Source organism: Schistocerca americana, chromosome 4, assembly GCF_021461395.2.
Source record: "Schistocerca americana isolate TAMUIC-IGC-003095 chromosome 4, iqSchAmer2.1, whole genome shotgun sequence".
NCBI lineage: Eukaryota > Metazoa > Arthropoda > Insecta > Orthoptera > Acrididae > Schistocerca > Schistocerca americana.
In genome coordinates, this window is record NC_060122.1 from 59,835,305 (window position 1) to 59,851,552 (window position 16,248).

Below are 16,248 nucleotides of genomic sequence, written 5' to 3' on the forward strand. Positions count from 1 at the left end.
CGCACCTAAAACATCGTGCTCCTGCTGAAAATACATTTCGCTTGTCCTTGTATCTGGTGGCAATGTCTATTTCTTCGAAAGCCGTCGCCACAGATACAGCTTCCGCTAAATTTTTAGGAAACTCTGCCCTGACTCGACGGGACGTTTCAGGAGGTAGCCCACGTAAAAAATGTATCCAGAGCTCTATCTTCTGCCTCTTGTAAAATAACTTTATTTGCTTCGTCACTAGTTGTCAACTGATAGGTGTTAATATTAGCTTTTCTAATCCTATCTACAAAGCTTTCTAACGACTCGTTATGCCTCTGAGTGATAGTGTTTAATTTTTCCCTATAAAATCTACAGCGGTTCTGTTTTTGAAAACGTTTAAGTAATCCTTTCCTCAATTCCTCAAATGTTGGAGCATTCCGTAATTCTTCATGGTATAATACGTGTGCTTTAGCCTCTCCTATCAATCTTAACTTTGTCATTTGTAAGAGCTGTTCATCTGACCATGATCCTAACTTTGCAGCTGCTACAAAATCATCAAAAAAGGCTGTTATGTCCTCGCCAGGTTTACCTGAAAAAGGAGTTACCAAGGCTGCTGCTGAGGAATCTAGGGTGGGAGGGATTGAACCGGTTTGCCTAACCTCACACAACAGTTTAAATAATGCATTATTATCATTTTTAAGCTGTGCTATTTGATTAACTAAGCTCTGAATAGCTTCCTGAGTAGAAACCGCTTGTGGTGCTGACTCTGACTTTGTACGATTTCGTGTCATCATTTTGCAAATATTAGTTACACAATCTTACTACACTGAATGAAAAGATGTTTAAATATTTTCGACAAACTCTAAAAATTATGAGAGAAAATAGACTTCTAAATAAAGAAAATATTACGACTGCTATGCAAACGTCTATCTGTTCACACATTAAACAATACTAACTGTGGAACTTTAGTGACTGTCATTCACACCTCATATTGAGCCAAGGGTTTTTTCTCTGACACCAAAGCTAACTCTTCTGACACTAAATGTAAATGGGTTTTCTCATTTGATGCAAGTCAAATGTCAGGATGAGCATTACTACAAAGGGCGTTTGATTCTAAAGCGTTATGTCAGGGTTAAAAACACTAAATAAATTACTTTTTCTCTGTTAACAACATGTGGGCAGGGTGGGTTCTTCCTTGGCTCGGGTATGAGGCAGAATGAAACAGCATTACTACATAAGATAACTTTTATTGAAAGTTTTGTACAAATGTTTCCTTACTGGATCTTCTGGATGGGAGAGCGGCAGCTGTGTCGATTGCGTAGCCTTGCTGCGTGAGCGGCGGCGTCTGATTACGCCTGGCGTTGTGTATCTCGCATCGCTGTTTCGCCCAGTTGACTGGAGACGCGCCTCGTGGGGTGGCCCGTTTAATTACTGAGAACGAAGTCGTGAATCGGATGGTAATACCTTGGATGTGACGTCCCAGTGTTTCCCTTCTCTATGCGGCCGCGTAAGGCCAGTGTCCCGCACTCGAACAACGGACTCCAGCTTGCCAGTCTTCGGCTGTCAGATCTGTAACCCTCGGATGTTCCCATTGACGATGAAACACAGAAATTGCATCGGGATTGAATACAACAGGCACCTTACTGACTTCTGTACAGATGAGTAACGGTTCAGAGAGTATGTGGTTGGAACGTTTCCTGGGAGTTCCGTAGTAGTTTCCGATTCACTAATGGAGGTTCACTGTAAACCTTGGACCTTCACATTGACGATGAAACACAGAAATAGACCTTCATATTGCCGATGAATCACAGAAATAGCTACGGGATTGAATACCACAGGCACAATGCCGACTTCGGTCCGAGTGAGTAACGCATCGAAAGGACAGGGATTCGAGCCTCTCCTAGGTTTTCAGTAGTAGTTTCCGATGCACCCCTCGAGGTCTACTGTAAACCTAGAAACTTCACATTGTCCATGAAAGACCGAAATTATATCGCAATTCAATACAACAGGTACCATGCCAACTTCTGCCCAGGTGAGTAGCGTTTCAAACGGTCTGTGTTTGGAACCGTCCGTGGGAGTTCACTAGTTGTTTCCGATGCAATAATGCAGGTTTACTGTAACCCTTGGACTTTCACACTTACGATAATACACAGAAATTGCCTCGGAATTGAATCCAAAAGGCACCATGCCGGATTCTGTCCAGGTGAGTAACACATCAAAGGGTCTGTGTTTTATACCTTTCCTGGGAGTTCAGTAGTAGTTTTCGATGGACCACTGTTGTTTTCCTGTAACTCTTATACGTTCACACTGACGATGAAACATAGAAATTGCGTCGGGATTGAACACAACAGGCACCATGCCGACCACTGTCCAGGTGAGTAACGCTTCAAAAGAGTATTGTTTGGAATCTCTCCTGGGAGTTCATTAGTAGTTTTCGATGCACCACTGCAAGTTTACTGTATCTCTTGGACCTTCACATTGACGATGAAACACAGAAATAGCTACGGGATTGAATACAACAGCCTCCATACTGACTTCTCTCCAGGTGAGTGACGCTTCAAACGGCGTGTGATTTTAACCTTTCCTATGAGTACAGTAGAAGTTTTCGATGCACCACTGCACGTTTACTGTAACCCTTGGACCTACACATTGACGATGAAATATAGAAATTGCATCGGGATTGAAGACTACAGCCTCCATGCTGACTTCTGTCCAGCATAGTAACGCTTCAATCGGTCTGTGTTAGTAACCTCTTCTGCGAGTTGAGTAGTAGTTTCCGATTCACTAATGTAGTATTACTGTACTCCTTGGACCTTCACATTGACGATGGAACACAGATATAACAACGGGATTGAATAAAACAGATACCATGCCGACTTCGGTCTGAGTGAGTAACGCTTCGAAAGAACTGAACTTGGAGCCTCTCCTAGGAGTTCAGTAGTAGTTTCAAATGCACCCATGCAGGTCTACTGTAAATCTTGGTACTTCACATTGACGATTGAACACATATATTACGTCGGAATTGAATACAACACGTACCATGCCGATGTCTGTCCAAGGGAGTAACGTTTCAAACGGTCTGTGTTTGCAACCTATCCTGGCAGTTCAGTAGTAGTTTCGGATTCACTAATACAGGTTTACTCTAATCCTTGGACCTTCACATTGACGATAAATTACCGAAATAGCAGTGGAATTGAATGCAACAGGCTCTATGCCGACAGCTGTCCCGGCGAGTAACGCTTCAACCGGTTTGTGTTTGGATTCTGTTCTGGGAGTTCAGTAGTAGTTTTCGATGCACCACTGCAGGTTTACTGTAACACGTGGAGCTTTACATTGACGATGAAACGCAGAAATTGCATCGGGATTGAATCCAACAGGCACCATGTTGACTTCTGTCCAGGTTAGTAACGCTTCAGTCGGTCTGTGTTTGGAGCCTTTCCTGGGTGTTCAGTAGTACTATCTGTTTCACTAATGCAGGTTTACCGTAACCCTTGCATCTTCACATTGACGTTGAAACATAGAAATAGTAACGGGATTGAATACAACACGCACCATGCCGACTTATGTCCAGGTGAGAAACACTTTAATCGGTCTGTTTTCTAAATTTTCCTGTTTATTCAGTATGAATTCCGATTCACTAATGTAGGTTTACTGTAACCCTGGGACCTTCACATTTACGATGAAACACAGAAAGAGCAACGGATTTGAATACAACAGGCCCCGTGCCAAATTCGGTCCAAGTGGGTAACGTTTCGAAACGACTGGTACTGGAGCCTATCCTAGGAATCCAATAGTAGTTTCCGATACACCCTTGCATGTCTATTGTAAACCTTGGACCTTCACATTGAGGATGAAGCACAGAAATTGCATCGGATTTGAATACAACAGGCACCATGCCGACTTCTCTCCAGGTGAGTAACTCTTCAAACGGTCTGTGTTTGGAATCTTTCCTGAGAGTTCAGTAGCAGTTTTCGACGAACCAGTGGAGGCTTACTGTAACCCTTGGACCTTCACATTGACGATGAAGCACAGAAATTGCATCGGGATTGATTACAACAGGCACCTAGGGACTAACGCTACAAACGGTCTGTGCTTGGAATGTTTATTGGCAGTACAGTTAGTCGCATGACCTCTCCTTGTGTTAAACGATCAATGTGAAGCTCTGAGGGTTCAACTAACTGGAAGTGGTGCATCGGTAAAAAGTTACATGACTGCCAGGAGGATTTCTATACATTGGCCATAGGCTCGTTACTCGCTTATGGAGTATCGGCAGGGTTGCATTTGTATTGAATAGCGACGACTTTTCCGTGTTAAATCGTCAATTTGAGGGTGAGAGCGTTGCAGGAAACTGGCAGTTTTCATCGGAATGAAGATACGTGACGCCACAAGAAGTTCCATACATTTGCCTTAGGCTACTTTCTAACTCGTGGAGAAGCCGGCAGCGATGTTTTTGTACTGAATTGCGACGCAGTTTCTGTCTAATGTCGACAATCTGAGAGTGCGAAGATTACAGTAATCTGGCACTTTGCATCAGAATGAAGCTGCATGAATCCCAGGAGAAATTCCATACATTGACCATGGGCACGTTACTCGTTTGGAGAGAAGTCGGCATCCATGTTTTTGTTATTTAATAGCGACGCCATTTCTTTCTTAATTCGTCAATTTGAGGGTGCGAGGATCAAAGTAAATTGGTAGTGGTTAATCAGAAACAAGCAACATGACTCTCAGGAGATGTTCCGTACGTAGTCCGTAGCCGAGCTACTCGCTCGTGGAGAAGTCAGCATTGATGCTTTAGTATTGGAAAGCAGTTTTTGTGTTAAGGTATAAATGTGACGGAGCGGGGCGTACAGTTAACTGGGAGTGGTGCATCGGAAAAAAGCTAGATGACTCCCAGGAGAAGTTCCATACGTTGGCCGTAGTCTTGTTACTCGCTCGTGGAAAAGACAGCAGCAAAGCTTTTGTATCGAACAGCGACACAATTTCAGTGTTAAATCGTCAATTTGAGGGTTCAAGGGATACATGAAACTGGCAGTGGTGAATCGGAAAAAAATTACATGAGTCCCCGGAAAAGTTCCGTAAGTTGACCGTTGGCCCATTACTCGCTCAGGGAGAAGTAGGCTGGGATGCTTTTGTACTGACTAGCAATGCATTTTCTGTGTTGAATCGTCAATTTTAGTGTGCAAGGGTTACAGTAATATGGCAGTTTGCATCTGATTGGAGCTACATGACTGCCAGGAGAAGTAACATACCTTGGCCGTAGGCTCGTTACTCACTCATGGAAAGTCTGCAGCGATACATTTGTATCAGATAAGGACGCAATTTCTGTGTTAATCCGTCAATGTGATGGTGTGAAACTTACCGTAAACTTGCAGTTTGCATCGGAATGAAGCTACATGACTCCCAGGAGAAGTTCTATACATTGGCCATAGGCTCGTTAATCGCTCATGGAGTACTCGGCAGCAATGATTTTGTATTGAATAGCGACGCAGTTTCTGTGTTAAATCGTCAATTTGAGGGTACGAGGGTTGCAGAAATCTGGCGCGATACTCGCTCTGAGGGAAGTAGGCATCCATGTTTTTGTTATTGAATAGCGACAACATTTCTTACTGACATCGTCAATTTGAAGGTGCGTGGGTTACAGAAAATTGGAAGTGGTTAATCGGAAATAAGCTACATGACTCTCAGAAGACGTTCCATACGTTGACTGTAGCCACGTTATTCGCTCGGGGAGTAGTCAGCATCGATGCTTTAGTATTGAAAAGCGACGCAATTACTTATTAAGTACAGTAAACTGGCAGTGGTGCATCGGAAAAAAGCTACATGAATCCCAAGAAATGTTCCATATGTTGGCCGTATTCTCGTTACTCGCTCGTCGAGAAGGCGGGAGCGATGTTTTTGTATTAAATAGCGACGCAGTTTCTGTGTTAAATTGTCTCACCCTCAAATCGACAATGTGGGGGTGCGAGGGTACAGTGAACTGGCGATGATGCTTCGGAAATAAGCTACATGTCTCACAGGAGAGGTTCCATACGTTGACTGTAGACACGTTACTCACTCGGGGAGAAGTAGGCATGGATCCTTCAGTATAGAATAGCTACTCAATTTCTGTGTCAAACCGTCAATTAGAATGCGCAAGGGATACAGTAAATTCGAAGTGGTTATTCGGAAAAAGCTACATGACTCAAAGCAGGAGTTCCATACGTTTAACTCATTCGCATTACTCACTCAGGGAGAAGTCGGCATGGATCCTTAAGTATTGAATAGCGAATGAACTTCTGTGTTAAATCGTCATTGTGGTGGTCCAAAGGTTAGAGTGAACTGGCAATGGTGTATCGGAAAAGAGCTACTTGACTCCCAGGATAAGTTCCATACGTTGACTGTAAGCGCGGTAGTCGCTCCTTTTGGAGAAGTCGGCATGGATTCTTAAGTATTGAATAGCGGCGCAATTTCTGTGTTAAGTGGTCTATTTGAGGGTGCGAGGAATTTAGTAAACTGGCAGTGATGCTTCGGAATAAAGCTACATGACTCCCATTAGAAGTTTCATTCGTTGACCGCATTCGCGTTACTCGATTCGCGAGAAGTCGACATGGATCCTTTAGTACTAAATGGCGACGCAATTTATGTTTCAAATCATCAATGTGAGGGTACGAGTGTTACAGGAATGTGACACTGGTACATCGGAAAAAACCTACATGACTCCCAGGAGAAATTCCATACATTGAGCGTAGGCGAAATCCTCGCTCGGGGAGAATTCGGCATGGATCCCTTAGTATTGAATAGCAACGCTATTTCAGTGTAAAATCGTTAATGTAGGGGTGCGAGGGTTGCAGGTACCTGACAGTGCAGCATCATAAAAAAGCTACATGCCTCCCAGGAGGAGTTGCACACGTTGACCATAGGCGCGCTGTTCGCTAGGGGAGAAGTCGCCATGTATCCTTTAGTATTGACGAGCGACGCAATTTATGTATTAAATAGTCAACGTAAGGGTGGGTGTGATACACTAAACTGGAAGTGGTGCATCGAAAAGAAAGCTAAATGACAAACCAGGATGTGTTTCAAAAGTTGAAAGTAAGTGCCTTATTCGCTCGGAGAGAAGTCAGCATCGATCCATTAGTTTTCAATTGTGTCGCAATTTCTGTGTCAAATCGCGAATGTGAGGGTAATACTGTTAGAGTAAACTGGCATTGATGCATCCGAAAACATCTACATGACTCCCAGGAGGTAGTATATTAGTTGACAGTTGGTGCATTACTCGCTCCGGCAGAAGTCGCATGGAACATTTAGTACTGATTAGCTAGACAATTTCTGTGTAAAATTACAGCAGGACGGCTGTGGAATATCGGAATGAAGCTGCAGTCGCGCGGGATTAGCCGAGCGATCTTAGGCGCTGCAGTCATGGACTGTGCGGCTGATTCCGGCGGAGGTTCGAGTCCTCCCTCGGACATGGGTGTGTGTGTTTGTCCTTAGGATAATTTAGGTTAAGTAGTGTGTAAGCTTAGGGACTGATGACCTTAGCAGTTAAGTCCCATAAGATTTCACACACATTTGAACATTTTTGAAGCTAATGACTCCTAGGAGAAATTCCATTCGTTTACCTTGGGCGCATTATCGTCTAGGTCAGAAGTCGGCATGACTCCTTTAGTACTGAATAGCGACGGTATTTCTGTGTTAAATCCTCAATGTTAGGGTGGAATGGATGCAGTAAACTCCAAATGGTGAATCATATAAAAGCTACATGACTCCAAGGAGCAGTTCCTTACATTGACACTAGGTGTGTTACTAACTCGGTAGAAAGCCGGCATGTGTCTTTTATTATTGAAGAGCGACGCAATTTCTGTGTAAAATCGTCAATATGAGGCTGCGAATGTTACAGTAAACTGGCCGTGGTCCATCGGAGGAAAGCTACATGGCTCCCAGGAGGTGTTTCATTCGTTGACCGTTGAAGCGTTACCCTCTCTTGGAGAAGTTGACCTGGATCATTTAGTGTTGAATAGCGACGCCATTTCTGTGTTAGATCGTCAATGTGATTGTGCGAGGGTTACACTAATCTAACAGTGGTGCATCAGAAAAGAGCTACATCACTCCCGGGAGGAGTTCCATACGTTGACCATAGTTGCGTTACTCGCTCGGAGAGAAGTCGGCACTGATCCTTAAGTGTTGAATAGCGATGCAATTTCTGTGTTAAATCGTCAATGTGAGGGTGCGAGGGTTACAGTAAATTGGTAGATGTGCATCGGAAAAAAGCTACATGATTAGCAGGAGGTTATCTATACTATGACTGTAGACGTGTTACTCGCTCGGGTAGAATTTGGCATGGATCCTTTAGTATTGAATAGCTGCGCAGTTTCTGTGTTAAATTGTTAACCTGATGGTGTAAGTGTGACGGTACACTGGCAGTGGCGAATCGGAAGAAAGTTAAATGAATGCCAGGAAATGTTGCACACGTTACACTAGGCGCTTCAGTTGCTCTGGTAGTAATCGGCATGGATCCTTTAGTAATGAATAGCGGTGCAATTTCTGTGTTAATTCGTCAATGTGAGGGTACGAGGGTTGCGGTAAACTGGTGGATGTGCATCGAAAAAGTGTACATGACTAGCAGGAGGTCTTCCATATGTTGACTGTAAGCGCGTTACTCGTTCGGGGAGAAGTTGGTATGGATAATTTAGTATTGAATAGTGACGCAATTTCTGTGTTAAACTGTAAATGTGAGGGTGCACGGGTTATAGAAAATGGCAGTGGTGCATAGGAAAAAAGGTACATGACTCCCAGGAGAAGTTCCATACGTTGACTGTAGGCACATTAGTCGCTCTGGGTGATGTTGGCATGGAACCTTTGTATTGAATAACATCGCAGTTTCTGTGTTAAATCGTCAATGTGAGGGTGCTAGTGTCACAGTTAATTGGCAGTGGTGAGTTGAAAAAAGCTACATGAATCCCAGGATGTATCCATATGTTGACCGTATTCGTATTACTCGCTGAGTGAGATGTCCTCATGGATCCTTTAGCAATGAATAGCGACACAATTTCTGTGTCAAATCGTCAATGTGAAGGTAACAGTGTTACAGTAAACAGGCATTGATGCATCCAAAAATATCTACATTACTCCAAGGAGGTGATCTATAAGTTGACAGTTGGCGCATATCTCGCTCCGGCAGAAGTCGCATGGAACATTTAGTATTGAATAGCGACGCAATTTCTGTGTTAAATCGTCATTGTGCTGCTGCGAGTGCATCGGAACGAAGCTACAGGATTCCCAGGGGAAGTTCCATACAGTTACCTTAGGCGCGTTACTCGCTCGGGGAGAAGTCGCATGGAACATTCAGTACTGACTAGCTACGCAATTGCAGTGTCAAATCGTCAGTGTGAGGGTGCAAGGGCTACTGTAAAATGGTAGTGCTGCATCGGAAAAAAGCTACATAACTCCCAGGAAGTGTTCCATACGTTGACAGTAGCCGCATTACTCGCTCCGTGAGAAGTCGGCATGGATCTATCAGTACTGAAAAGCGACGCAACTTCTGCGTTAAATCGTCAATATGACGTCCGAGGGTTACAATAAACTGGCAGTGGTGCATCGGAAAAAGCTACATGTCTCTCAGGACAACTTCCATACGTTGACCGTAGGCGTGTTACTCGCTCGGGGAGAAGACAGGATGGATCCTTTAGCATTGAAAAGCGACGGAATTTCTGTGTAAAATCATCAATGTTAGGGTGCGAGGGGTACAATAAACTGGCAGTGTGGCATCGGAAAAATCTACATGACCCTCAGGAGAAGTTCCATACGTTGACGGTAGCCACGTTGCTCGCTTGGGGAGAAGTCGGCATGGATTCTTTAGTATTGAATTGCGATGCTATTTCTGTGTTAAATCGGCAATGTGATCGTGCAATTGTTGCAGTAAACATGCAGTTGTTCGTCGGAATAAAACTGCATGACTCCCAGGAGATGTTCCACACGTTGACCGTAGGCGCGTTACTCGCTCCGTGATAAGTCGGCATGGATCATTTAGTGTTGAATAGCGACTCAATTTGTGTGTTAAATCGTCAATGTGGCTGTGCGGGGGTTGCAGTAAACTGGCAGTGTTGCATCGGAGAAAGTTACATAACTCCCAGGATGTGTTCCATATGCTGATCGTAGGCACGTTACTCGCTCGGTGTGGTGTCGGCATGGATCCTCTAGTGATATGTGAAGTTCCTGCGGAACTTGACTATATTATCTGCATGGACTTCTTTGTGGGGGACATAGCAAACTTGCTTTGAAGACACACACCGACCCATTGCATGGTGCTTCAGAATGCTGCCAATTTCCGGAAGCTACCTTAGCCATTCTTTAATCCTCGTGATGTCTGGTGCCACATTCTTGGAAACAGAATGAATCAGCCTTTTCACCATAACAGTGGATTAAACTCCACGTACCACACCACGATATGTCCCTTCTCCTTAAATGACACCATTTTCACTTCGACGAACAATGACGAAAGAATGACAAAGCTCCCAACGCTGACAAATTCAGGCAGAAACCTAATATCATTTTCCACACAAATAATAGTCAGACGTGAATCAATGAAAGATTCATTATTTATATCAACAATGAATCGGCTATCGAGGAGCTTGTAGATATTGCGCTGACCTCACAAAGCTCCTCTACAGATGGTGATCTTGTGTTCTTTGGATCCAGTTGTCAGAACTCCTAGCTGGTAAAGGTGTTTCTGTAGTTGATACTCCCATCGTTTTCTGGGTCTTCCGGTTGCACGGACACCATCAAGTCTTCCCATAAGTGCTGCTGTTGCCTATTAGGTGTCTGATCTCCTAGGAATGTGGCCCGCCAAGATTATTCTCAGCGCTTTCAGTTTTTCAGCGATGTTCGGTTGCCTCATCAGCTAATACAATTCTTGGTTTTTTTCTATGTCTCCACGAGCTCCCATACTGGACAGGCCCAAAGTCACTTCTCATAATTTTTCTTTCGAAGACCACCCAAATTTCTTCATTCTTCTTTGTCTGCGTTTCTGTCCCATAGAACAATACTGGCACTATCATGGCATTGTATGCTTTAAGTTTGGTCTTAATTGACAGATTCTTGGATGACATTATCTGCTTTAGACTGAAATAAGTTTTAGACCCATTCACAGTATGTTGGTTTATTTCCTGTTTTAAGTTGTTTTTTCTGTCGAACCACGTGCCAAGGTATTTAAAATTTTCCACTTTTAGCAAATTTCCATATTCCTACATGTAATGGGATGTCATTAGGGGTTTCTCTTGATACCTCCATTACCTCAGTCCTTTCTACATTAATCCGTAACCTGATTTTACTTGCATTTTACGCTAGGTCCTCTACAGTTTCTGCCATTTCTTCCCCTGATTCTGCTAGAAGTGCGATGTCGTATGCATAACCCAATAAATCTGTCCTACAATTCGGCATCACCGCTTTGTTTTCTCTTTTCATTTCTTAGATTACTTTCTCCCGTGCGGCCTTTGGTGTTTGACTTTGACTTTTGCCTCCGCTGTGCGTACCTTGACAATATTTATTAACTTCATTCGTATATCAAGCTCTCTCAGGACATACTTAATCTGTGGATACTGTCATAAGCCTTTGAGAAATCCTCGAACGTCACCGGAAACTCATGGGTGAATTCCCAGAGCTTTTCGCAGATTTGCCTCATGGTGAAAATTTGATCGATGGTCGATCGTCCTTTCTGGACGGCTGCCTGGTACTCTCCCACAATATCCTCTCCAATTGCTTCAGTCTTTCATGCATTATTAAAGGTAGCACTTTATAAGGTACATTTACGAGAGAAATGCCTCTGTAGTTGTTATTATTTCTATTAATGTTCTTTTTATGCTGTGGAGACTGCGGTTTCTCCTTCACTCTCTGTATTATTCTAGTGCGGAAAGACGCTCTCTGGATCTTCAGCATTTAATAACTCTTCAAAATATTCTTTCCTTGTCTGTTAACACATTTCCATTCTTATCATTAATAATTAAAGCTTCGTTTCTGTGACCGTTCCTCATATCTTTCAAAATCTGAAACATTTTCCTGCTGTCTGATATTGTATTTTCCTTTTCGATTTCATCACTCACATTGTTCATGAACTTTCTTTTTCTATTCTCAGAATTCTATTTCTTCCTCCTCTTACGGTCTCGAGTGCTTCCTGTTATTCCGCACATTGTCTGTCCAGCATGGGCACCTCCCTTGCTCTCTTCCTGGCCTCCACAGCTTGTTCACAAGCCTTATTGAACCATTTCTTCTTAGTTGTTACCTTTTTCGTTTTGTAGCACAGCTGTAACCGTAATTTGGATATGATACTTCGTGTGCCTCTCATCTACTAGCAGGTGATCTATCTGATTGACGGTGCTGCCATCTCGGGAAATCTAGATGGCTTTGTGGATCTGTTTATGGGGGAAAGATGTTGAACTCACCACAACATTCTGACTTAACGCAAAACTGGATAACAACAGGCCATTTTCGTTTGTTTTTGGATGTAAACTCTATTTTCCAATTGTTGGTCTATACATCACTTCTCGTCGGACTTTGGCATTAATGTCTTCCAGAAGAATCTTAAGATTTATGTTGCTAATGCTCTCCACTGTTCTTTCCAACTCTTCACAGAATTCACTCTTCTCCTCTTCGTCACTTACTTTTGTTGATGCATGTGCAATTACAAGGGTGAGATCGCCACACCTATGCCCATTAGTTGGACATGACATCCTGCTGCTGACTGCACTGAAGGGCCTCAGTAAACCTATCCTCCGCTGACTCACCACAAATCCCATTCCATGTTTATGCTTTCCATTTTCTTCAGGACCACCATAAAAGATTACTTATTTATTCTAACCTAATATCCCTTCCCGAAGCCATCTTGTTTCTTGTAATGCAGTAACGTCCATTTTATACTCTTATGGTTAACTGCTACTTGTCTATAGAAACTTTAAATATTCCACTTTCCAGCTCATAAACCAGTGTACCTACCCATATTCGACTTGTGGTGTTCCATCTTATTCCAAGGCACATTTGTGAGCTTTTTTGTGGGGGTAAAATGTCCCCTGGCTGCGTTACGGGCGCTGTGCAGGGCTAGCCGAGTAGTGGGGCTGCCAATGTTCTGCCCTGAGCTGGCACGATTTCTTTTGAGGGTTTACTCCCTTAGGAGAGCTGGCTTCACCCCGCTTCTAGAGCCTTCCCTGCCTTCCCGTTGGAGATCGAAAAGAAAACTGGAAGGCATCCTCGAGCCCCGAAACCTTATACCGTTGGGGTCGAAAAAGTAAGAGTTGGTTAAGGGACGCCGATAGGAAAGAAAACAGAAGAAGCCTGACACAAGTAAGTGGAAATAATGTCAGGCTTAGCTAAGGACCTATGGGGTTGCCACTCACAAACACCTAAGGTTGGAACCTCTATGGGGGACTGCTCTTTGTCTGTAATCTCATCAACTGACATGTCTGGCATGGGTGATCCTACCAGGAGCATAGCTCCCGCCAGCATGGCTTAGTGGATCACTCACACACGCAAACCTACCAACGTGAAGGTGGTAGTCTTTGAGGTGGTCATTACTTGTGTACTGACTCAAAAATGGAACATTTCGGTGTAGCCAACGTGTGTTACAGAAAATTATGATAAACAAATTTCTTCAAATTAGCTACTTCAAAGACGATGTGTGTTCTTTGCCAAAACAGTTTACGGTTGTTGAGACACAAATGAGGATAAATGTGCACTGAAGATACGTCTGTATATGTCAGCTGCATTTTTTCGCTGTTTTTTTGGTTGTGTCTGGTGTGGTGTATCCTATATACTTACTTACTGATATTTCACAATTTGTGATCTGCTATTAGAGCATACTGAATAAAAAAATAACAATTAAATTAATCAACAAATAACGCAAGGAATCGTATAAATGATTTACCACGTAGTAGTCAGCAGAAAGTATTCATTTTCTTAACATACACATACTTTTAGTGAATTCAAGCTTAGTCCTTCCTTGTCCAAGCAGGAATCACCACCTGTCATCAGAGATACGGTTCTGGGTAGGTGCCTCAATCCGGTATTCAGATTTAATCAGCAAGGAAGAGCAAGGGCAAGAAGCTTACTACTGCACTGTGTACTTTTGGAAGGCACCACGTACTCTCAGCAGAAGGAATAACAAAAATTAGGGTTTAATAACCTGTCGACGACCAGGCCAGTACTGGTCTTTTTCAAAGAACAGCACTGATATTCATCTTAATTATCTGAAGGAAACAACAGGTGAGAAATATCGATGGCACATTTTTCCACCGCCAACACCTACTGCTGATCTGACCTTGAAGAACTGTTAAGAATGGTAGTTGGAGGTGAGGGGATTCAAAATGGGGAATGGTGGAGGGGGGCGGGAGACATAGACAGCGGAAGGGAGCAACAGGCGTACACTTAAATACCGATGAGCACACAAAAGCTACGTGAGTGTAATATCAGATTACATCGGAAAATTGTATCAGTCACGTGCGCGTACCCTCATGTCTATACGATCGTTGCGGAGAAATCAGCATTATCTTACGCACTTCAGAGCATGTAAATTTACATGTTCGTGACAAATTTGGCAATAACTTTAAAACGAAAACATATCTGACATGTTTGACTCACTTCTCATCCTTGGAGCCACTCGAGTCACGAATTGGACAAGGAACAATAGTATATGTTTATTTTTCTTATATATGTATTATATTTTTCTTCGTGGTTCTCTGGATACTTACCAATTTACACTCATCCACAGAGATAAAAGTTGCAAGGTTTTGTTTGCCTTGACGTGATATTTCAGGTTTCACAGCTGAAATAGTGGGGCGCTGGAGTCAAGTCACTCAAAACGTATCTAGTATGAGTAGCTTTGTGAACCAGCTGTTTTTACTAAACTACGACGGAGAATGTAGACAATTTTTTTACATTTTTTAACGTTTATAGTTGTCAATTGTCACACTGACTTTGTTTTAAATGAAGTTATATACCTTTCTCCTGTAGCATTATCAAGGGACTGCGAAGAGGACTTTCGCGACAGAACATGTACGAAACTTGATCAAACAGTAAGAAGAGAGCAGCACCGCAAACAATCCGCCTTCAGGAATAGAGGTCCCTTGGACATCACCCTACTGTATCAAATGTAACCAACTATTTAACTCAGGTTCACTTCGTGTATTTGCCTGTCCACTGAAACTCACCAGTTTGTGATCCGATCTTGAAGGTACTCAGACTTTTACAATGCGTCGAACAGTTGAAAAAGTGGGTATGGTTTTTGTTAACAGCGAGTGTCGCCAAACGTTCAGAAGAGCTGTGCAGCTGTCCTGCTCGTGCCAAGCCCTCACAACCTGGCTTTGCAAACGCTATCAAAAAATTAAAGAAAATGAGTGTGTGGAAAATAAAATACTCCCACAAAAAGGAACATCAGCTGATGAAAGAAATGCAGCAAAATTTTTAGTGGAGCTATCACAACAACTACATCTCATTTCGAAGCTACGTGAATGTGTGAGAGGGGTAAGTCACTGGAGTGTCCTGCAAACATCATAATGCAGTGCATTTCGTTCTTTCCATATTTCGCTTCATTTATAGATTTCTGGAAAAGACTTTCAAAATCAGTTACAGTTCTCCAGACTACGTCTGCGGAGACTGGAGGTGAGTTGATATTTGCGCGCTGGATTTTGTTTAGAGATGAAGCATATTTTACAAATCATGCACATCAATTTTCGCGGCTGTGCACTACTGGCAACTTACAGATCGACGCTGGCAGAGGGAAGTGGATAGAAAACAACCTTAATCTGTCTATGTGCAGGACGGGCTTTCCAAGAATCTCATCAGTGATTCCTGTTTTAAGGATGGAACTCTAAATATTCACTACTATATACAGATACAAAGAGATCTGCTGCTGTAATTATTGGAAGACGTTCTGCTGGACATAAGTCAGCCTACATGGTATCAACAAGGCTGATATTCTGATGATTCAGCGCAGATAATAACAGACATTCTTAGGAAAACGTTTGGAGATCGTTCGATCAGTCATTTGAGAAACACAAAATGACCATCAGTTTCACCAGACCAATAGCTCTGTATTTTTATGTGCGGAGAAAATTAAAACGAGAGTTTTTGAAACACTCATGATTAAAATTTTTATTGTGAGAGATTGAATAATGTAGGAGCCTAACCTTTTATTTTAATGACTGTTGCCTAATGATAACAGTTGTTCAGTTTCAACTGCTACGGGGGCTGTTTCAGTCGGCTTTAGGCTGGTCAGTAATATTGTATTCAAGGAATGCAGGTTTGCCATAACCAAGTTCATGT